Consider the following 23,702-nt stretch of genomic DNA (forward strand, 5'->3'; position numbering starts at 1 on the left):
CCCCTTCCTCCTCCCACACACGCACAAGGCCGGCCACATGCATCATGCCCCGGCCGCCTCACCGCAACGCAGGGACTGGTACCAGGCAGGCCGCCTACGCCGGCGAGGCCTCGGGCCCGCACTGCAGGTAACCGGCGGCACTCGCTTTCAGGGGTTTGACCGTCAGTCTCCAGAAGAGTGCACTCCCTCCCTCGCCCCTCTGCCTGGCCGGGTGGAGAGGGACGGCACTCGCAGCAGCGAAGGGATCAACGCCCGCAGCCTCCCTCCGCCGCCGACACCGAGAGCTCACACATTGCCAGTAATGATCCTTCTGCAGGTTCACCTACGGAAACCTTGTTACGACTTTTACTTCCTCTAGACAGTCAAGTTCGATCGTCTTCTCAGCGCACCTCCAGGGCAGTCGCCTGCCCCAGCAGGGCCAATCCGAGGACCTCACTAAGCCATCTAATCGGTAGTAGCGACGTCGGGCCCCGGAGGACAGGGTCCTAGCCTAGCTGGTCTTCAGTCATCGTCTTCAGAGCGCTGCCTCGAGCCGTCCTGGGGTCCGTCTTTTATACACACCTCGGGGACTCTCTGTCCCCGGTACCGCCTCCTTTCTGGAACCTTCCAGGTGGCTCTGGAATAACCCCCCAACCCCTCACCTGGGGTCGGGGGGGGGGGAACTCGGCCTCTCAACGGTCCGGTTCTCTCTCAAACTCAGGGTTGCACCCCCTGTAGACTCGTGCCCGCAACTACAGGTAAGTATACAGGGTAATGTGTGCTTGTATTTCCGACGCTACATATACAGCAATAAATACTCTACATAGAGAGAGCATGGCATCTGCGTGTGTGCACTGCATGACACACGGTGTACAGTGTGTAATGCACAGTGATGTGCTGCTGCTGCTGCTGCACCTATTGACGTTGATGTCGGGGCAGGCAGAGTCCTCGCTCCGGGTCCCGATGGCATTGCTCCGGGGGAACGTGCAGAAGAAGGCGTTGGCCAGAAGGCAGGTGGCCTGCTCCTGAGACATCGTCAGCATCAAGCCGGTGTCCCGGCGGAGCAGCAGCAGGGGCTGGGGACACGTGCGGTGCACAGGGTGAAGCGACGTTACACGCGGCAACGGGTGGCACGGGGTTGCAGAGAAGCAACGGCGCAATGGTAACACTGATGCAGAGCACTGAACCTGCACCACTGGCATGCTGGGGTCTGGATCAAGAAGTTCTGAAATGCACATAAACCAGATTATTGTTGTACACGTGAGGTTCATGGTGCAGCCCTGCAATTACTTGTTCATGCAACTGCTGGTGAAAGAACCCCAACTAGAGGGAGGTCTAGAGTGCTGATCCAGTAAGTATTATTTGGCCAACTTTTCCACACTGACCATACGTCTTGAAAGAGGTGGGAGTACTCGCCATTTAGCCCACTGCACGCGACCCACCGATGGACTGTGGGTGGACAAAAACAGAGAATTATGGTCAATGTTTTCAAGGCCATGCTGTAAGATCGAACCGCGACATTTGAAGTCAATCGTGCTAACCATCCCACAGTCATGGCAACAGTCCTTTTGCAGAAATCAAATAAAATATTCGAGAGGGCTTCACACAAGAAACAAGAAGATTTAGTGGTTTGGACGTGGCCCTCCAATGAATACAGAGAGGGTACCACAAGTAGCGGTCCATACTCAGGCGCAAGGAAATAGAAGCAGAGACAAACAATGAGATAGATCGATGCAATAAAGAATTGGCAGTGGTGCACCAAGCACGATCCCTTGCTGAGCGCATTGCGCCTCGTGCACACAGACAGCACCAAGCACGACCCCTTGCTGAGCGCATTGCGCCTCGTGCACACAGGCAGCACCAAGCACGACCCCTTGCTGAGCGCATTGCGCCTCGTGCACACAGACAGCATTAAGCACGATCCCTTGCTAAGCGCATTGCGCCTCGTGCACACAGCACCAAGCACGATCCCTTGCTGAGCGCATTGCGCCTCGTGCACACATACAGCACCAAGCACAATCCCTTGCTGAGCGCATTGCGCCTCGTGCACACAGACAGCACCAGGCCGAGTTTGGCGGCCCCCGCGCTCCGCGAGTGCCGCGAGGAGACGGCGGCGGAGGCGCTGCAGCAGCAGCCCCCCCCCCCATCTCCGGACCCCTCCCCCCACTTCTCACCCTGACGCCACACAACCGGTGGGTAGGCAATGCCCTCTGGTGGACAAAGCGCGGTACAGGCGGCAGCACGAAACGCCGCACGAGACGCCAGCAGCGTTGCGATGCCAAGGTTACTCACCCGAACACCTCTGTACACTTACACACATAAACACACACCTCTATACACTTACACACACCTACACACACACCTCTATACACTTACACACACCTACACACACACCTCTATACACCTACACACACCTACATACACACTTCTATACACTTACACACACCTACACACACCTCTATACGCTTACACAATCCTACATACACCTCTAAACACACACAGCTACACATACACCTCTATACACTTACACACACCTACACGCACACACCTCTATATACTTACACACACCTACACACAACACACCTCTATACGCTCACACACACCTACACACACCTCTAGACACTTACACACCTACACACACACCTCTATACACCTACACACACCTACAAACACCCCTCTATACACACACACACACACACCTACACACACACCTCTTGACACTTACACACACCGACACACACCTCTACACACTTACACACACTTACACACACCTCTATACACTCACACACCTAGAAACACCTCTATACACTTACACACACCTACACACACACCTCTAGACACTTACACACACCTACACACACACCTCTAGACACTTACACACAGCTACACACACACCTCTTGACACTTACACACACCAACACACACCTATATACACTTACACACACCTACACACACACCTCTATACACTTACATATGTAGTGACATAAGAAGGGAGGGGCTGCTGGGGGCTCTGGGTCCCTGGGCGGGTCAGGCGCTTAATCCCCTTGGCGCCAGGCGTGGGTTCTCAGGCGGGTCAGACGCTTAAGCCCCTTGGCGTCAGGCGTTGAGTTCCCAGGCGCTTAATCCTCTTGGTGCCGCCAAAGGGGGGGGCTGTGTGTGCTCTGTGGGATATCTGGGGGCGCACACGGCCCCACCCCTCGTTGGGGACTGGGCATATAAGCGGAGCTCCCTGGACGATCGGGGCCCAGTTGTAACTCAAGACCCAAGACCCACGACCAGCCATCTGAAGACCCTGGGATGCTGTGAGAGCCAGTGGTGGGACTCTGGAACTCCCGACTCTACGACCTTGTGAGGGCGAGTTCCGGAGCGTAGCCAGAATAGAGCATCTAGGCTGTGTAGCTAGGCTGTGTACCTAGGCTGTAACAGAGTATCAGGACTGTTGGAGAGTTGGACTGTTGGAGTGTTGTATTGTAATAAAGAAGTTACCTCCACAAGTGTCTCCGGAACCCGTTACACATACACCTACACATACACCTCTATACACTTACACACACCTACACACACCTCTATACACTCACACACACCTACACACACACCTGTATACACTCACACACCTACACACACACCTCTTTACACTTACACACACCAAAAACACACCTCTATACACCTACACACACCTACATACACACCTCTATACACTTACACACCTCTATATGCTTACACAATCCTACATACACCTCTAGACACACACAGCTACACATACACCTCTATACACTTACACACACCTCTATATACTTACACACACCTACACACAACACACCTCTATACGCTCACACACACCTACACACACCTCTAGACACTTACACACCTACCTCTATACACCAACACACACCTACACACACCCCTCTATACACACACACACCTACACACACACGCACCTCTTGACACTTACACACACGACACACACATCTACACACTTACACACACCTACACACACACCTCTATACACTCACACACACCTAGACACACCTCTATACACTTACACACACCTACACACACAACTCTAGACACTTACACACACCTACACACACACCTCTAGACACTTACACACAGCTACACACACACCTCTTGACACTTACACACACCGACACACACCTATATACACTTACACACACCTACACACACACCTCTATACACTTACATACACCTACACATACACCTCTATACACTTACACACACCTACACACCTCTATACACTCACACACACCTACACACACACCTCTATACACTTACACATACCTACATACACACCTCGATACACTCACACACACCTACACACACACCTCTACACACTTACACACACCTACACACAAACCTACACACACACCTCTATACACTTACACACACCGACACACACCCTCTACACACTTGCACACCTACACAAACCTCTATACACTTACACACCTACACATACACCTCTATACACTCACACACACCTACACAAACACCTCGATACACTTACACACACCTCTACACACTTACACACCTACACACACACCTCTATACACTTACACACACACTTCAACATATTAATGTAGTGGGTACAATGGAGAAAGGCAAGACCACTCAGCTCACATTCTCCCGTACCGCATCAGTTAATCTCTACTCCAGCCCATGTCGTGCCCAAATCTTGACTTTAAGCTTTCGTGACTGCTTCTTTCTTTGAACCCATCTACGTGACTTTCCCGAAAGACCCAAAGATCATGTCGTGTCCGTTTAGGCCCGTCTATCCGGCCAAACAGAAGCTGCTTGGCCATGCGGTGGCTGGGCATGCGGGCTACATGACCCAGCCAACGCAGCCTTGCTTGCAGGGACTTTGTCCCAGGATGGATCGTAGCCAGGACAGCCTAGACGTTTCTACCTGGCGCAGATATTCCATTAGGGGGGTCCACGTTTCACAAGCGCCTCTACATCAAAGTAAAAAGGACGTTAATTCTAGATTTGAAGCTTTCGTGACTGCAAGGATTCATATTCTTAGGTTTTTTCGGTAAAGTCACGTAGGTAAAACATTTAAATTAATAAAAGTAAAATAAAATAAAAATCACGACGTTTCGGAGGCAACACAAGCTTCCGTCTTCAGGTGGAACCGTCACAGCCACGACAGCTGTATTACTTGATACAGCTGCGACAGCCACGACAGCTGTATTACTTGATACAGCTGTCGTGGCTGTGACGGTTCCACCTGAAGACGGAAGCTTGTGTTGCCTCGGAAACGTCGTGATTTTTATTTTATTTTACTTTTATTAATTTTAATGTTTTACCTACGTGACTTTACCGAAAAAACCTAAGAATATAAAAAGGACGTCATGATGAACAAGGGATGATAACCTTTAAATGAAATAGGTCCGTGTCACCGCGGCCTTACAGATTGCACACGAATGGATGCAATGAATATCACGTCGTGGTCTGCTTTTTCGCTTGCAAGTTTCAGATTTACTGCAATACACCCGTCCTTGGACAGGCAAAAGGCTCGTCTAACAGAGTGGTTCCCTGTCAGTAACATCTGGCAGTTCACCAGTGTTGGTTCAAGCGAGCCTGACTGCTGATGAGACACTGAGAGACGAAGCCTGTTTCAGGGTACTGTTTGTGATGACGGTTGTGCGGCTGAGAAGCACCACTCGCTTTGTGTGCGTGGAGAAGTGGCGATGTGGAGGCTGTACAGCTCGGTTGTCTTGCCCCTTGCGTTGCAGCAGCAGCTGTAGTTTTGTGTTCGTCCACTAGAGAGCATCACGTGCCTTGTGGAGAACCTGCAGTGCCCTTACATCCTATAGCCCTGACCCTATAGCCCTGTCCATAACCTAATACTTTTGTTATCCTTCCCCAGCACTTCGGATTAGCACGGTTGTCTATGTACGGTGCGAAAGAATTTCAGCATACATCATGTTCATCTCAGGCCGCCTTCAATAGCTGCCCCCAAACATGAGTTATCATTTGTGGTCAAGTGGCTTCTGAAATATAAGCTAATACCTCATTGGATTTTACCTGATAAGATAAAAAAAATTGCTTAGTTACTTTTTTACTGATTTGTTTACTTTTCCTACACCTTGCACTCCGATCGTATTTTTGTATTGTTTGTTGCTGTAACGTTCAAACCCGCCCCTACTAGACATCTCTGAAAAAAGCTTTATAGCTCATCGGATTCCTCCAGTATGATTACATATTCAGATTTTTATTCTCATATACATATCTGGGGCAGCTCGTATTGGTCGTGAACCCCGATGAAGGCCAGCAAGGCGCTCGAAAGGGACGGAGTGGTTAGTACCGTGTCTGGTCCTCAGACCCACCCACCCAATCACTCAATCATTCAAATACGCAATTACCCACGTACATATTCACCCACTCACTCAATTGCCCACTCAACCACCCAATCAACGACTCACCCACCCACTCACCCACTCACTCACCCACTCAAGTACTCACTCAGTCACCTACTCACCCACTAATTCAATAATTCACCGACTCACCCACCCACTCACCCACCCACTCACCCATCCACTCACCCACCTACTAACTTACCCACCCACCTACTAACTTACCCACCCGCTCACCCACCCACCCGCTCACTCACCAACCCACCTGCTCACTCACCCACCCACCCGCTCACTCACCCACCCACCCGCTCACTGACCCACCCACCCGCTCACTGACCCACCCACCCGCTCACTTACCCACCCGCTCACTCACCCACCCACTCGCCCACTTACTAACTCACCCATCCGCTCACCCACCCACCCACGCACCTACTCACCCACCCACCCAATCACCTCCCCACCCACCCACGCACCTACTCACCCACCCACCCACCCAATCACCTCCCCACCCACCCACCCAATCACCTCCCCACCCACCCACCCAATCACCTCCCCACCCACCCAATCACCTCCCCACCCACCCAATCACCTCCCCACCCACCCAATCACCTCCCCACTCACCCACCACTCATTCACCCACTCATTTACCCACTCACCCATCCAACCACTCACTCAAATATCCACTAATTTACCCATTCACTCATCCAACCACTCAATTATCCACTCACACACAGACTCACGAACTCACCCATTCACCCAATTACTCATTCAAAAATCCACCTCCCCATTCATTTAATTACCCATTCAACCATTCATTCATTCAAAATAACTCACTGACCCGCCCACTCACTCATCCACCCACCTAATCATTCACCAATCTTAACCACCCACTTACTCATTAACACATTCACACATCCACCAATCTACACACTGAATTACCCACTCATTCATCCACCTACCACCCACCTACTCATTCACACATTGACCCACTCATTCAATTACTCATCCACCCATTCAACCACCTACCATCCGCTTACCCAGGCACCAACTCATCCAATTACCCACACACCGATTACCCACACACCGATGCACTCATTCATCCACCACCTACCCACCCAACTTGCCACTCGATTTTGGTGTACCCAGTTGTACTGTTTGGCGGACAGAGGCAAGGGAACTTAAGATACTCGACCATTTGTTTCAACTACTGTACCAGAAGGTGGAACCAGCAATCTCTCTATTGCCAGTGAATTTTACGAGCCATTGCATCACAGCAGCCCCCTCCAGTATTTCATGCTCAACGAGGGTCTCTCTCTCTGCGTGCACATCAGGGTAATATTTAATGAGGTGGTGTGGACGTCTTGCTGCTTCGTGTTGGATGTGATGGCAGTGGGAAAGTGGGGCAATGGAACAGCGGGGCATTAGGGCAGAGTAGCACCAGAGCAGTGGAGCAGCGGAGCATACGGGCAGTGAGGCAATGGGGCAGAGGGGCAGTGGGGCAGAGGGGCAGTGGGGCAAAGGGGCAGTGGGGCAGAGGGGCAGAGGGGCAGTGGGGCCGTGGGCATTGGGGCAGCAGGACAGCGGAGCAGCTTGGCAGAGGGGCAGTGGGGCAGTCAGGGGGCGGATGTGTCAGACGAATCGCTGATTATCTTTTCCCACCACTGCCTGTACACGTTCTGAAGAAGGGCCATTGCCTGAAACTTCTCTCATGACATAGTTGTCATTTTACCACCACACACACAGCCGGGACACTGCACACGAGCCAAGGCACATTTAACCAACCCAGGCAGCACTCACAAGCAATGCAAAGTTACATTGTTTCCGCATAAGTTTACGTCATGAAGTTTATAATAAAAACAACAATGATAAGTCTTACATAATACATTGGATTGATCCTATCTCTTAACAGAGTTAGTCTGTTGGCAGCATTCATTGTCCAGTCCAGTCCTGGCATCTGCTGCTCAGTTTCCTTCCCCGGCTGCGGTCCCAGTGGCACCGTCTTTCCGGGGAATCGTGTGGTGTGTGTGTGGTGTGAGTGGTGTGTGGTGTTTGTGGTGTGAGTGGTGTGTATCACGGGGTGGGTGGGTAGATGGTGTGGTGCATGTGGTGATAGCGATCATGGTAGGCACCGAACCACCTCCATCACCCCAACTGTGCGGTCGACCGGCCGCAACAAAACAGCATCATGCTGCGGAGGAGCGCACGATCGCGTTCGCCACACGAGCCAGGCCCTTTAGTTCCTGCACTACCACCTCCTCCTCCTGTGTGTAGGTGTGTGTAAGTGTAAATAGTTGTGCGTATAGGTGTATAGGGGTGTATGTGTAGGTGTGTAGGTGTATAGAGGTGTGTGTGTACGTGTATATATGTGTGTGTGTGTAGGTGTTTAGGTGTATAGAGGTGTGTGTAGGTGTATAGAGGTGTATGTGTAGGTGTGTAAGTGTATAGAGGTTTGTGTAGGTGTGTAGGTTTATAGAGGTGTGTGTAGGTGTGTAAGTGTATAGCGGTGTGTGTGTAGATGTGTGTAAGTGTATAGAGGTGTGTGTGTGTAGGTGTGTGTGAGGGTATAGAGGGGTGTGTATAGGTGTGTGTAAGTGTCTAGAGGTGCGTGTAGGTGTGTGTGAGTGTATAGAAGTGTGTGTAGGTGTGTGGTTGTGTATAGAAGTGTGTGTGTGTAGGTGTGTGTAAGTGTATAGAGGTGTGTGTAGGTGTGTGTAAGTGTCTAGTAGTGTGTGTAGGTGTGCAAGAGTGTATAGAGGTGTGTGTAGGTGTGTGTGAGTGTATAGAGGTGTGTGTGTAGGTGTGTAAGTGTGTAATAAAGGACTCGATCCTGGGTCTGTCTCCGTTGTCCTTTATTCGGGTTCTTACACTTCTCCCACACGGCCCTCGCTCAGAGCTCTCCCCTTGGCAGCTCCATAGCTGCCCTCGCTCCCGTAGCCTCCACACCTCTGCAGCTCCACTGCAGATCCCCTGTGCAGTCCTCCGGCTGCCCTCACTGCAGCTCCACCGCTGCCCTCACTGCAGCTCCACCGCTGCCCGTCGTTCCTCCGCGCTTGGTCACCGCTGGCCGACGGTGCCAAGTCTTACTCCCCCGTGTGTGTGGCGATCTCGCCACTCCTCGACCTCCGCCCTACGTGGCCTCACTCTAACTCTGTCTCCCACACTCTTCCGTCTCTTCGGGTATCTCTCCCTTAAGACCTCACCCCTCTCTCACACGTGACCTAACTCATTTCCCCCATGACGTCATATCCGCGAAGCCGTTTACGCCCGCATTACACCACCCTCCCCCGTAGAGAAAATCCAGCCGACCTCGGTTGAACAATAACGAGACAAGTAATGCGAGCGAACACAACCATCACACATTCAAGGACAACGAAGCATACAATAAATATAACAACAACAACAAAACACAACAGTAAAATTTAACGAAATGTAAGGAACTTTGAGCGCGTTCGGGTCGCCGGTCCGTCCCGGACGGGCGGCGGCCCTCCTTCAGACCGGGAACGTGACGTGGTTTTAGGAGCGACAGGATGAAATCCTCCTGTCGCTATTGGAAGCCCGTCAACGTCCCGGTCCCGTGTCCCTGAAGGCCCAGCGTCGGGGGTGCGTCGCGATCGTGTCTGCGACGGGGTCGGAAGGGCAGCGGGGCTCGGAGTCCCCGCAGCCGTGGTAGGCACACCCCGAGCAGAGTCTCCTGTCTCCAGAAATGTCACGGCCGGCTTGTCTGTAAAAGGCACGACAGGCGCTCTTGCAAGGTCAACAGGCACAGGCAAGGATGAGTCGGCAGCCACAGACCCCGGCAAGGCAACATCGGGAGATGACGCATCGTCTCGAGGGGCCACATATGGTTTCAAGCGCGACGTGTGAACGAACCAACGCCGAGATCCAAACCGAACACGCGCAGACTGTGGGTTGGGAACCTCGATGAGGCGGACCGGCCCTTGCCATGGTTTGTGTAATTTAGGAGAGGTACCTGGCCGCACCTGCGGGCAATGGAGCCAGGCCATGTCCCCCACCTTCCAGGGGCACTCCCCCTTCGAGCGTCGAGCACACCGCTCGTTCCGGGCCTGGGCTTTGGCAGTAGCCATGCGGGCCCCCTCCCGTGCCTCAGTAACCCGGCGAATGGTATCCCGAATGTAATCAGGAAGAGGCCTAGCAGGTCCCCTCACTTCAGTTCGGCGGCACGATCGCGCGACCGTACATAAGGAAAAACGGCGAATATCCTGTAGCCGCATGCGGCGTCATTCGGTATGCCGAAAGTACCCCAGGGATATGCAAATCCCAATCCGATTGTTTTTCACTCACGGTGTGACACAACATTGCGGATAATGTCCGATTCAGCCGTTCGACCATACCATCCATTTGCGGATGGTAGGGAGATGTCCGTATCTTTTTAGTTCCAAAAGCCGCGCACACCTCCCCCAAAAATTTAGAAGAAAAATTACGGCCTTGGTCTGTGAGGAGCCTCTCCGGCGCCCCCTTGTCCATAACGTACCTTAATAGAAAGGCGTCTGTGATAGACGCCGCTGACTGGTCAGGCAAAGGCCAGGCCATCGGCCAGCGGGAGAGGTACTCCACCCCAACTAGCAAGTATTTATTTCCCTTAGCGGATGGCGGGAAGGGTCCCAAAATGTCCAACGCCACCAATTCGTTAACTCTAGACACCTGAAAAGACTGTATGGGCGGCACATATGGTTGTTTAGGTGGTTTTCACCGGGCACAATCGGGACACGCGCGAACATGACCGACGACATCCGTTGTCATGCCGTGCCAAAAATAGTCTCGCTGCAGCGTCAATAGGGTCTTCTGCACCCCCAGATGTAAAAGCGTGTCCCCATGCAGAGTCCTAATCAACTCGTACCGCAAGGATGCCGGTACAACCAGACGCCAGCGTTCCTGTAACCCTTCCCTCCACATCAGCAGACCATCGCGGAGAGCGGTTTCTGGCATACCCCCCGTACCCAGTCCCCCACTCTTCTTCGCAGTCCGATTCCGTAACGAGACCAATGAACCATCCAACATTTGTTCCCGAATCCACACAGCCCTTGGAAGATTCAGAATCCCATCAGCCGGTCCCGGCTCCTTTGGAGCATCAGGCACGTCGACCGCCAACGCAACAGGCTGACACTCCCCCAATAGATATTGTAGCGTCCACCTGGCCCACAATGCCCATGCTACCCCCATTGGCAGCGACGCAGGAATCGTAAACCGGACGCACGGCCTCAGGTGGGATGTTCAACAGATGGAAAATGATATCCGATATAATGGTCGCGGACGCCCCGGAATCCACTAACACACGTACGTCCACCCCTTGTATAGAACCAGGTACAGTGGACGAACCAGTAGCGGCCGCGACGACCCGCCGTGCCAATTTACGCCACTGCGTTACCGAGCGACGTGGCCCAGTCGATGGCCTCCCCCCGTTATTAACAACACCCGGATCGCACGACAGCGGTGATGAGTGAGGTGTCAAGCCTTGCCGGGTGTCTGGTGCGCACCGACTTGCCTGTCCTGGAGGATCCTTCCGTGGCACGTCCGCTGACGAGGCCTCCTAATGGGGCGGACCCGGGACGTGGGCCCAACAGTCCCTGGCGTAATGGCCTTTACGGCCGCAGCGGAAGCAGTCGATGTTGTTGCGCCGCGCCGCAGGCACCCCGTCCCGACGCTCCCGTGGCGGTGGCGCAGATCGCGGCCCCGGCGTACTGCAGGCCGACCACTGATCAGAGGCGGCTGTCAGCTCCTGTGGGCCCCCCCCCCGTCAGGAACGTACACCGCCTTCTTGGGATCCCAACCCGCGGCACCTCCCTTGACGATGGGCCCCCCCGTCCACGCCGTGACTTGCTTCCAATGGCGCAGGTTGAACTGGGCATCAAGACATTTAGCGGCCACCCGGGACGTAAGCTTTTCGTGGCCACACACCGGCATAGGGATCCCCACATCCCGGGACAGCTCGAGCATCTTCCCAAGATGAGAGGTTCGAGCAGGTCAGGCTCCGTCTCCGGGTATGCAGCCATGGCCAACTCCAATACCGCACCCCTGTATGCCACCGGCGACTCCTCGGGTGCTCGCTGACGTTGAACAAACCGGCGATGAGCATCATCCGGTGGCTCATATGCATCTGCCATCTCGTCGAAAACTCCTCTCAATGTTTTCTTCTTCTCTGACTTTATGGAGCGGAAGAATCTCACCGACTCCTCATCGAGAAGAGTCGGTAAAACCTCCAATGCCTCAGCGTCCGTCCACCTTGCTGAGCATACCGCCGCCGGAAATCTGCAGGCGAAAGCACTCCAATCGCCCCCGATGGAGAATTCTTTGACGGTCGTGAGATGACGACTGCGACTCCTTGTTGCACCGTCCTCAGCCGATGACTCACCAGGCGGCATATTCAAAATGGCGTCGCATCGCAACGTGTTCAAGATGGCGGCCTCTCGCCACGGAGAGCGCAAGATGGCGGCTTCCCGCCGTTTTTCTCCTGCCACGCCCAAGATGGCGTCTTCTTGCCACGTGGCCAATGGCGCCGACAGCGGAGGCAAGGCGGGCCTCCATCGGCTCTCCCCAACGCCGTCCTCGGCGTGACGAGCTCGCACAATTGCGCGAGCACGATTTTCAGCGTCTCCAGCTGCGCCGCCATCTGCCTCCATCGCCAATCCGCGTCCTCTGGTGCAGACGGGTCCACCGACGCGGCGACATCTTGGACTCCCTGACCCGCACTTGTTCCCGCACGGATCTCCTCCTCCATCGCAGGCAGGTCGACCGCCCAAGGAAGGTCGTCGTCGTCGGATGATGTAGCAGATGATGGCGCAGGAATATTCTTTCTTCTGAGCTGTTTTGACATGCCGTTTCACTTCTGACACCAGTATAATAAAGGACTCGATCCTGGGTCTGTCTCCGTTGTCCTTTATTCGGGTTCTTACACTTCTCCCACACGGCCCTCGCTCAGAGCTATCCCCTTGGCAGCTCCATAGCTGCCCTCGCTCCCGTAGCCTCCACACCTCTGCAGCTCCGCTGCAGATCCCCTGTGCAGTCCTCCGGCTGCCCTCACTGCAGCTCCACCGCTGCCCTCACTGCAGCTCCACCGCTGCCCGTCGTTCCTCCGCGCTTGGTCACCGCTGGCCGACGGTGCCAAGTCTTACTCCCCCGTGTGTGTGGCGATCTCGCCACTCCTTGACCTCCGCCCTGCGTGGCCTCACTCTAACTCTGTCTCCCACACTCTTCCGTCTCTTCCGGTATCTCTCCCTTAAGACCTCACCCCTCTCTCACACGTGACCTAACTCCTCCCCCCCCATGACGTCATATCCGCGAAGCCGTTTACGCCCGCATTACAAGTGTATAGAGAGGTGTGTGTGTATAGGTGTGTGTAAGTGTATAGAGGTGTGTGTAGGTGTGTGTAAGTGTATAGAGGTGTGTGTGTAGGTGTGTGTAAGTGTATAGAGGTGTGTGTAGGTGTGTGTAAGTGTATAGAGGTGTATGTGTAGGTGTGTGTAAGTGTGTAGAGGTGTGTGTGTAGGTGTGTGTAAATGTATAGAGGTGTGTGTAAGTGTGTGTAAGTGTATAGAGGTGTATGTGTAGGTGTGTGTAAGTGTGTAGAGGTGTGTGTGTAGGTGTGTGTAAGTGTATAGAGGTTTTTGTCCATCCACAGTCTATCGGTGGGTGGCGTGCAGTGGGCTAAATGGCGAGTATTCCCACCTATTTCAAGACGTTTGGTCAGTGTGGAAAAGTTGGCCAAAAATACCCACCGGATTAGCACTCTAGACCTCCCTCTAGTGGGGGTTTTTTCACCAGCAGTTGCATGAGCAAGTAATTGCAGGGCTGTCCCATTAACCTCACGTGTACAATAATAATCTAAACTCACACACATGCCATGCTCTCTCTACGTAGAGTATTTCTTGCTGTATACGCAGCGTCGGAAATACAAAGCAAACAACACCCTGTAGACTTACCTGTAGTTGCGGGCACGGGTCTATAGGGGGTTCCACCCTAAGTTAGAGAGAGAGAGAACGGACCGTTGAGAGGCCGAGTCCCCCCCCGACCCCAGGTGAGGGGTTGGGCGGTTATTCCAGAGCCACCTGGAAGGTTCCAGAAAGGGGGCGGTACCGTGGGCGGAGAGTCCCCGAGGTGGGTATAAAAGACGGACCCCAGGACGGCTCGAGGCAGTGCTCTGAAGACGAAGACTGAAGACAGCTAGGCTAGGGCCCGACGTCCTTTTAAGTGCCAGGGCCGAGCACGGACCAGTGGTCGAGACCCGCACCTTGGCTGGGTCTGGTCAGCATAGCCTCCCCTAGGCCACCTTTAGTCGGAGGACTCAGAGCCCGTAGCCCCAGTAATAGGGCATGTTAGCCCGGAGGCCATACCTCCCCAAGTAGTGGGAGTAAAAGAGGCTTCTGTTATAAGATTTAAATAAACCGTGTTGCCTCTAAGCTACGTCTCCAGTCTCCGTGGGAACCCACTACATATACACAATAAATGCTGTTCTACACATAACGGCCATGCTCCAGTGTTTCACACAATCCACGTTTAAGTTCAACGTAACGCTGCACTACGTGCACAGGCTATGCTCCTTTACACATACTCTGTATTACACTGCACACACTTTCATAGTGCTGTGTACACGGTATATGATGCGTTACACATAGGCCATGCTCTATTATAAACTCCGTGCAAAGTATCAGTTTATACGTAGCCAATGCCACTGTACAAAGACTAAGATCTCCCTCATAGCCTTAACATATTTTTGAGGCAAGTGGTGTTAGTGAGCACCTAATGAGGACTGGCACAGTACACAGGGGAGTGGGTGGCCAACACCACGCCCAGCCGCATTTGTCTCTCTCGTGGTGATGTGTACACACTGCATCAGAGTCGACCAAGGGAGGCCCAGGACCGGTTCAGATATTTTCCACTGTTATTGGTTACGAGCGGGACTTGAACTCAGGTCACTAGGTTAATAGTGCAGCGCGTAAACTGCTGGACCACCACTCGCCACATGCCGCTGTACACACTCACACCCCGGTAACGCTGAAGCTTAGGTTGGAAAAATAAGCAATGAGAGTAAAACCTGAAAGCCTTTGTAAATCTCCTTTCACAGGGAGATTCCCATACTGCACGTTGTCTTACTACTGCACGTTCGCAATTGTTAAAATGGGAGAAATTGCGCTGATGGTCCATACTCGTGACAAAACCACTTTTAATTTCCTGTGTCACATCGTGACGAAACTACTTTACATTTGCTGCGTCACATATAGCTTGGTATATTAAACTTAACGCAACCTCACTCTCAGTTGCTGATTTACGTTATTGTGTAGGTCAGATTGATGGCATATACAAATCTGTTTCAGTTGAGGAAAGTCAACAATGATGAAAGCAAAGTTATCAATGAATATTGAGCATTGATCCACTTGGTGACTTAAAATTATGAAGATTGGGGTGCAAAGAGTGTTATTGTTAGCTTTGAAGTAGATTACCCCTTGCGTTGCCATATAGCAACCCTCAAATGCCAAAGGTCAATCTATCGGTTTAATTGCCCTGTCACCTTCCACTGGTCCTTCTGATTCAAACTAGATTTAATTTGTCAGTATTTGCTTGTGTCTGCGAATAACCTCCCAAAGCTTTTTTATAAGTCGTATATTTTATGGATTTTATGGACATGCAAAAGCACATTTGTGAGATTTTAAAAAAACATTGCTGCTATCACATTGCCTTGGAACTGGCACAAACGCCCACACTAGTTCGCCACAAAAAAAACAATGGGCAATGCACCTGAGCCTCAACTGCCAGCCTCACTTTGTATGTATTACTGTTGTGATGCCGCCGCCGCGAAGCCACTCGGCGGGCGCCCCATCTACGACCTCGCCACCACCAAGCGACGGGGCCGACTCCGCTTCCCCCTCACCGCCCCCCACATAAACACACACATTTCCCCCCCATAGAGCTCCGAGGGGAGGTCACCTGGCCAACAGGTTTTCACCTGGAAGCCCTCATACGGATAATCTTCACGGTTTCCTGCTGCCAAGGAATTGGGCGATCTCCCCCGATGCTAATTCGCACCGCGGCGCTGTGACCTGGGTTGAGATTACATGTGTAACGGGTTCCGGAGACACTTGTAGAGGTAACTTCTTTATTACAATACAACACTCCAACAGTCCTGATACTCTGTTACAGCCTAGGTACACAGCCTAGGTACACAGCCTAGATACTTTCCTCTGGCTACGCTCTGGAACTCGCCCTCACAAGGTCGTAGAGTCGGGAGTTCCAGAGTCCCACCACTCGCTCTCACAACATCCCAGGGTCTTCAGATGGCTGGTCGCGGGTCTTGGGTCTTGAGCTACGACTGGCCCTGATCGTCCAGGAAGCTCCCCTTTTATGCCCAGTCCCCAACGAGGGGTGGGGCCGTGTGCGCCCCCAGATATCCCACAGAGCACACACAGCCCCCCCCCTTTGGCGGCGCCAAGGGGATTAAGCACCTGGGAACCCAACGCCTGACGCCAAGAGGCTTAAGCGTCTGACCCGCCTGGGAACCCACGCCTGGCGCCAAGAGGCTTAAGCGCCTGGCCCACCCAGGGTCCCAGAGCCCCCAGCAGCCCCTCCCTTCTTATGTCACTACACATGGTCACGGCGGGGGCTATCCAGCCACCATGGTTAAAACGCACCCCCACACACGGCTCGGCAGGCAGTGGGGGGGGGGGGCGCAGCCACGAACGAAGGGAGAAACCAGGGTGGGCAGCTGATTAGCATAGCAGATGTGCTCGTGGACCGCCGCCGCGCAGCAGCCAGAGGCGGGCCCTTTGTTACGGAAACCGCGGCTGATTAGCATAGCAAAGGCACTCGTGGACCGCCGCCCGCGCCGCAGCCAGTGGCTGGCCCTTTGTTATGGAAATCGGGCGGCGGACGGCGATGCAGAGCGCGAGTAACGGCTGAGCAAGCACAGCGATCTGATTGGCCGAGAAGACCCTCAGCGGCGGCTTTCTTTGATGTGGGTTAGCCATAAAAGGGGGGGCGCAGAAAGGTAGAAACTCTCTTGCTCCTAAAGTCAGCCCTCGGGACAGTCTCCAGTTCGGCCACTCGAGCGTCCGTGTGACGCGTCGAGGTGAGCAGAGAGGACGAGCCCGCTGGAATGCCATACGCATCGAACTGTGAGTAAGAATAAGAGGGAAAGAGAGTAGTGAGATTTAGTCTAAAAACAGAGTATTGAGATTTGGTCTAAAAACCAAAGCAGCTTAGATCGTATCAAACTAGATAAATCGGGTACAGACCATCGGGAAATAGTGTGGGCCTGCCTCGCCGATTCCTACTGACTCAACAGTGGCTCACAGTCGGCCGGTAATAAATAGTTAATAACTAACCACAGTCTCGTGTGGATTCTACGAGTGTGGTGAAAGCGCGTGGTGCTGTGTGTCTACACTCGTAACGTGGGTGGTCGGTGTTTTTGCGGGTGCTGCGCTCCGTTCCGTTGCTGTGGAGACTCGTGCTGCGTGAGGGCTCACACCCACCGTAAACACCTGTTCCACGGCCCCTTTAAACGAGCGTTGTCACCCGCTCACGGCGGCCGCGCATGTGCGAGCAACGCCACTGCCCTCTGACCTCCGACCCCCAGCTGCCATGCCATTTCTGGAGCGTGCACGGAGTTGAGCAGTAGCGTGCGGGTAGTTATTACCAATGTTTTACAATTGATCGACCCTTTCCTGTAATCCATTAAAGCTGACTGCGGTTAATCATCTAATTGCAGATCATGAATGACTGCGTGTAGCAGGTGGGGGGAGGGTGGAATGAGGCAGTTGTCGATGGTGGGCGGATGGCTGCTAAACACTACTGCCTTACAAAATGAAATGTTTCATTTCATACAGACGTACACAATTACCCTCACATATTTGTATCTCCAAATAAAAAATAAATGTCTTATCACAAGCCATCAGCTGCACAGCCTTCTGGGAAGTACATACTTTCAGCAGCATTGTTTCAAGACAAGAAAACTCCAGACTGGTTTTAATATTCAGTGTCTCATCATCAGTCGCACTTGCTTGAATCACCTCTCTTTACGTTATGGGGTCTAGTTTGATGCAAAGTTACATAATACATAACGTTTTAGATTGGGATGAGTTCTGTTGACGAGCGCCTGTTTAGGTTTGAGCAACATACGAGAGAGTTATGTGGTCAGCACAACATCCAACCGCATGTCTCTTGAGTGTTCACACACTGAAAATACTCAAGAAACGTTCGGACACCAGATGACACAAATATAAAAAAGGCTCAACACATTTGTCAAAAATACTGCCTTAAAAAGAAAAAGGATGTAATTGGCAGCGTTTTGGGCAATGGTCCATTTCCAGAGAGGCAGAGTGCAATGTCAGCTCTGGCCGAGAATCAAACTCGGGTCTCTAGGTTTGTAGCGCAGCACGGTAACCACTACACTACCGCCCCCGCCAGATACAGACACACACCAGGGGTGGGTCGCCACAGTCCACCGTGCCCGGATGAATATTTAAAAGCTCACACGCATGCTATAATGATGCCACTCAAAGAAGCAGGGCGCTGACATTTGCAAAAAGACGCCAGTTCGGGCTCAAGTCACCAATTTGCCAAATGGGGGAATTTGCTGTTTTATTTGTTGCAATGTGCCGGCCCTTTTTTAAAATATGGTTTTAAAATGTGAGTGTTTGTATTCAAGCACTGCTGAGAGGCACTGTGGCAGAACGCTTGACTCGCATGCAGAAACATGCGAGTTCAATTCCTGGTTAGACAACGACCCATCCCATCGCAATCATCGAGAAACGATTTTCTTCGGAATTAAACATTTCCCAACGGCGATGGGATTGTACTCGTTTCCATCAGCGTCTGAGAATATCGATGGACATTGCACATTCCTGCGCCGGATACCAGTCCCTCCATAGGGCTTTTGCTCTTGACTTCTGATACATTTTTTGAATCGAGATTGAAAACTCAATCTAGATGCGATTAGTTTGTTGTCCTTCCCCGCACCTCCGAATACCATGGTCGGATATGTACGGTGCGAAAGAAGTTCAACAAACATTCATAAAGCGGTGCGTATTTTATGAACCTCGAAACAATAATGGCCGAGTCGACCCCCCCGAGCGACATTTTAATTTGGGACTCTTCACTTTGCTCGTCGATCTCTTTGCCGCAACGCCGCGCAAAACGATGTTTATATATATCTCGAGTGTTATTATGCTATCCAGTTTGTTTACTTTAACGCAAAAGTTCTGAATTAAAACAATAACTTTGCTTGCATAACAAATTAGCAAATGTGAATGTAATTCTTTTTCAAACTAAAATTCAGGCAAGCATAGCGATATTTACGTATAAAAAAACACGTATAATTCAATTGTATTACCATAGCTTAAACCTATTGTTGTCTGCAATTTCTTTCACCTTAATTAAAATGTGCACTGACATTTTAGCGCATTAATAGTCTGATTTGTCAGTATATCGGTTGTCCCACGGATAGCCTTGCAATGTGGACTCGTCACTCCGAGTGCCGTGCCACCATTGGAGATGAGCTCTGCCCGATGCTCGATAAGAGTGAGCATGAAGACACTGGCATTATTTATAGAAATCATTACTTTTTTCAGACATTGAAAAAAAAATGTTTTACTATTTACATTTTTTTTCATTATACCAGGTAAGGCCTATTGAGCTATATAGCTCTTATTTAGAAGTGACCTGGCCACAAATTATAGCCCAATGAAGTAGCTTATCGAGTGGAAATGTATAGCAAATACTTTAAATGCATGTTTTTAAATGTGGAGGGAGGGAAAACCCGGAGGACCTGCAGTAAAATACATGCGACCATGGCGAGAGAGACATGCAAACTCCAATATACAAGCATCAGGGTCTGGATCGAACCCACAGCCTCTTGTATACTAGGCGAGGTATTTAACATCTTTTCACCCTCCCGATTATCGTAACCTTCATCATACTCTTTGGATCTTTCGGTAAAGTTACGTAGGTATAAAATAAAATAAATCACGATGTTTCGGGCGCAACACAAACGTCCGTCATCAGGTGGGAAAGCATGGTCTGCTGCTGAGGCAGACTGTTGTAAAAGGTTTGCAATGGGTGGAGCCCAAGGGTCATAAATAAGTGGTCGGGGCTAGTGATATTAATGTGAAAAATTAGCATGTAACTGTGAGATAGAAGAGCGGCCTCCTCGACGATGGCACGAAATTGATTTTTCTAAGACGGAGGTACTCTGCAAATCTACCGGCGACCTTCAGAGATTTGTTCATGAAGCCATCCAAATATATAAACACAGACACACCTTCAACCGAGAGGATGGGTACAAACTGAGCAATCATTGGAAGGACGTTTTTAACTAGGTAAAGTCTTAACTGACTGTGATGTTTTCATCCTACCTGCCTATGTCATCTGTTATTTCCAGCCCCCTCAATCCGCCCCTGCCCCCCCGATCCCCCCACCATCGTGACCCCCCTCGTCACCACCCCCCCCTCACGACCACCCTTACACCCCATTGCTCCCCCATGTTCCCCATTGCCCCCTTACCCCCCCCCCTCGTGACCCCCCTTGCCCCCCTGCCTCTTCCCCCTCACAACCCCCCATGCCCCCCCAGCCCCCCCTCGTGACTCCCACCATGCCCCCCCTCGCGAACCCCCCATTCCCCCTCCAGCCCCCCTCGTGACCCCCATGACCCCCGCGCGCCCCCTCACAACTCCCCCCCATGCCCCCCCTCACGACCCCCCTCATGCCCCCCCTGCCCCCCGCCTTCGTGACCCCCCATGCCCCCCTGCCACCCCTGCGCCCCCCCTCGTGACCCCCCATGCCACCCCGCCACCCTCTCGCGACTCCCCCTTGCCACCCCCATGCTTCCCCTAAATCTCCCATGCCCCCCTACCCTCCCCCACGCGACACCCCCTGACCCCTGTCCCCCCTCACAACTCCAACCATGCTCCCCCATGCCCCTCCCTCACGACTCCCTCCCCATTCCCCCCAACCCCCCCCCCCCTCGTGACTCCCACCATGCCCCCCCTCGTGACCCACCCCATGCCCCCTCCTGCCCTCCTCGTGACCCCCCATGCCCCCCCTGCCCCCCACCCGCGACCCCCCAATGCCCCCCCTCGAGACCCCCCTTCCTGCCCCTCCCTGCAACCTTCCTGACCCCTCTCGTGATCCCCCCCCCCATGCCCCCTCCGCCCTCCTCACAATCGTGACCCCCCCTTTTGCCCCCCATGCCCCCCCTGACCGGCCGTCGCGACCCCCCCCCCCCTTCCTGGCTTCCACCTCCCATGCCCCTCCCCCTCGCGACCCCCCCCTCACCCCCCATGCCCCACCCCCCTCCCCCCACTGCTACTTCCGCTTAGGCCGGGGCCGAGTGGAGGCGGCTGCGCGCTGTGGATTGTGGGTGGCGAGCGGCTGATTGGGATTCCCGCTCACGGCCACCGTCAGTGGCTCGCGAAAGCTTCTGAAGCGGCGGCTCGCTGGGCCTCCTCTACGTTGACTCAACCTGAAGGTGAAAACCTCGCGCGGTGTGTACACATCAGCAGTGGCGGCGGCGGTGGGGGGAGACAGAGGAGGAGCCTGGCCCACAGCCGTCACGTTCTGCTGAGTTCACGGCGCTGCTTCAAGCAGAGCTCGGCCCTGCTGCTGCTGCTGAGAGGCACTCCCAGACGGCCGTGTGGCTGATGGGAATTACTGTTGAGGTTAAATTATAGTTGTGTTTATGGTTATAGTTGTTGGTCATGGTTATTGTTGTGATTATAATTGTTTGGTTATTGTGGTGGTTGTGCAGGTGGTGGCACACGAGTTAACCCATGGCACCTGAGTCTGGCCCGTGACCTCCTCCTGCACTTAGCCTCGCACAGCCGTCAAACCATGGCACCTGGGTTATTGTGGTGACGTCACCGCCACGTAGTGGTGAATGGCGACTGTTGATGTGTGTGGGCTGATGTGTGAGTATGATTGTGAGTATCATGGTGAGTGTGTGATGCCGCCACCACGAAGCCGTTCAGCAGGCGCCCCATCCCCGACCTCGCCACCACCAAGCAACGGAGCCAACCCCTCGTCCCCCTCACCTCACCTCACATGAACACACCTGCACGCATTTCCCCCCCCCCCCCCCCCATAGAGCTGGAAGGGAAGGTCACCTGATCGACCGGTTTTTATCCGAGAAACCCTTATCGGGATTAACTCTCACGGTTTCCGGCGATCAGGGAATTGGACGGCCTCCCCCGACGCTACGTTGCACCGCGGCGCTGCGACCTGCCTTAAGATGGCATGGCCGCGGCGAGGGGCATTCGGCCACCGCGGTTGAAGCGCATCCCCCACACACACCACCCACGTGTCGACGGGGCAAGCAGGGGAGGGACGGGACAGCATGAGTAGCAGGACCGCAGGGGCTCTTGCGCATAGTCACGGATGGTTGGGATAATTACACTTGAGCGCGCAGGCACCATTATTAGAGAGGGAAAGGGATTAATTAGAATTTACGCCGCGCAACGCCGCACATTGATTAGCATATCACAGGCGTCCGGAACCGCGGTGCGCGTGCTAGAGGATGCGAGCCCATTGTTAAGGAAAAGCTGAGGGCCACCGTTCGGCGCGGAGCCGCATCCCTTTGATGTAGGGAGGATAAAAAAGGGGGGCAAAGGAGAGATCGGGCTCTCTTCTCTCCAGCACCAGGCGACAGATGGAGCGGGGGCCTGCGGACGCACCGACCCCTTCCCCCACACTACGAGCGCACACACCTGCACACACGCGACACCCACTCGTGCGCCGCTCTACGCAGCGCTCACTCACGTGGCGAACCACTGTGTACACACGCGCACCCACACGTTCCCACTGCTCGACAAGATCACGCGAGGCCACGCTTCGCTATTAATGATTTATTATTCGCTACCTGGTGACTAATGTTGAATCAGTGAGTTGACGAGGCTGGCCTATTCCACTAAACCTGTACCTATTCCTTATCTATCGGCTATTATCCTACTTCACCTTCTTACTCCCTGTTAGATGCCCACGGCGGTTCGTTGATCCCTAACTCGCAGCGTGCCTCGATGCGTCTCACGGACGTTCGGGTCGCTGGACTGGAGAGCGTCCTGTCGCCTGGCGCTGGAGAGAAGAGAGCCCGATCTCTCCTTTGCCCCCCTTTTTTATCCTCCCTACATCAAAGGGATGCGGCTCCGCACCGAACGGTGGCCCTCAGCTTTTCCTTAACAATGGGCTCGCGTCCTCTAGCACGCGCACCGCGGTTCCGGACGCCTGTGATATGCTAATCAATGTGCGACGTTGCGCGGCGTAAATTCTAATTAATCCCTTTCCCTCCCTAACAATGGTGCCTGCGCGCTCAAGCGTAATTATCCCAACCATCCGTGACTATGCGCTAGAGCCCCT

The sequence above is a fragment of the Lampetra planeri genome, chromosome 4 (assembly GCF_965212315.1).
Source record: "Lampetra planeri chromosome 4, kcLamPlan1.2.h2, whole genome shotgun sequence".
In the NCBI taxonomy this organism is placed as follows: Eukaryota; Metazoa; Chordata; class Hyperoartia; order Petromyzontiformes; family Petromyzontidae; genus Lampetra; species Lampetra planeri.